Raw genomic sequence first — 1,926 nt, 5'->3', positions numbered from 1 at the left:
TAATTAGTATTGAGACAAATAGTGGTCGTAATATTTTGAAAAGCTCAAAAAGCCATAGAGAGATATTCAGCTGAATAAACTAACATATTAATACAGCATTCTTTCAAACAATTTGCCTTAATCTCAAAAAACACAAATATTTTTTAAAACAAAAATCCCCTTTATATTCATTCAATTAAAATCACATAATATCTCAAAAATTTCTTTATTTTGCACTCAAACAATTTCAAAAACCCTTAAAAATTCTTTCACATATTTTCTAAAAGAACTCTCTTATATGCGTTTGAATAATTTCAGATGATTTTACAAAATTATGTCATACGTTTGCAATAATGGGGGGCTATGACAACAAAAGTGGGGTTTAATGGGAAGGACACCGATTAATTAATATTATTCTCTAATCAGCGTCACCGGTCAGTGAGGTATATTAAATAGAAAGCATGGATCACATCTGACATGCAAACATAATGAGTGAAAAAAAAATCTTTTTTCTTGGACTTTTCACACCAGTCTGAAAACGAAATATACTCAATAGCATGTCTTCAGATGTTTTCAAATGCAGCTATTATTAAACCACGAGTGTTTTAAAAAGCCTTTCAATTTTGAAACCAATGTAAAGTCATTCCAGTTGTATCCTGAACTTAACTATAACTGTCATCTGTCTAAAATGAATCGGCGCGCGGTTAAACTTGACTCTAATTTATCCCTGATTGATTTTATGGGACAGTTTCCAGGAAGACTAGCCGCAAAAGACAGGATTGACAAAACCTGTTTGATACAAAGTCGCCAAAACGACTGACCCCTCAATCTCCTCATTGATTACTAGACTTATTATTTATAACATTGCCTTTTCCCTATATGCAAAAACAGACACATAACATGGACGCTTATGTTTTTATTTTAAGGACACGTGGAGCTAAAATTATCCTTATTAAAAAAGCTTATCACAAGGACGCTTATTTACATGTGGTTTTAATCCCTCAAACCTCCAAAAAGGCAAAAAAGCAGAGTAGATTTTCAAACAACTTGCAAATAAATACTCGATAGAACTGCGGAAATCATTTCAATTGAATGACAGCAAAGATATATTTCTTCGATAAAACGACCGCAGTTGTTTATGGTTGATCTCACCACTAACGAAAAAAGGCTGGATGGAATAGAAAGGGCTGAAGGATCAACGTGAACGTTACTGTAATTTCAAACTTTTAAGAATAAAAACTACACTAATGTGTCAATTGATACGATGAAGGCTCTTGTTGCACCCACTAGAAAGAACGGTGGAAAGGTTTCCGTACAAATCTTGGATCTTTTTCGTTTGTGCCCCCCCCCCCCCCCAGCTTAGTGGGCGCATATTATTTGCATCCCCCAGACGCACGTTACATAATGATTTACTCTGTAATGGCATTTTACATAATGATTTACTCTGTAACAGACGCATTTTTACATAATGATTTACTCTGTAATGGCACGTTCTCTGTAACGGGGGGGGGCATAACGTACTGGGGGGCACAAACGGAAAAGATCCCAAATTTTTAAAATAAAAAAAAAACAAGATTCTCGAGAAAACAACCAATAATTATTGCTTTTTGTTTCTAATTTTACACGGGCAATGGTCATAAAAATGCTGAACAGTGAACTTTACAAAACCAAAGTCAAGTAGACAAGAAACAAAAAAGGTTTCCAGAAAATGCAAAAGAGATACTGACAAATTACAGCAAAGTTTTCAATCTTTAAGTTTCGCATTTTATGGCATAAACTAATTTCATTTAAATTTTCCTGGAAAAAACTTTCTTGTAATGGCTGTTCTCTCATTTACGACACGGATGTAATTGCCTGATACGTTTGGCTATATTCCGTGATTTCAAATCTGTCCGAATAAAAAGATCAACCGTTATTGCGGTTCGCTTTTGTGAACGGTTGTATCCG

The sequence above is a fragment of the Convolutriloba macropyga genome, unplaced genomic scaffold (genome assembly GCF_964194025.1).
Source record: "Convolutriloba macropyga unplaced genomic scaffold, txConMacr16.3 SCAFFOLD_2154, whole genome shotgun sequence".
In the NCBI taxonomy this organism is placed as follows: Eukaryota; Metazoa; Xenacoelomorpha; order Acoela; family Convolutidae; genus Convolutriloba; species Convolutriloba macropyga.
The sequence above is the reverse complement of the archived record's forward strand: the minus strand, read 5'-3'. Positions refer to the sequence as shown.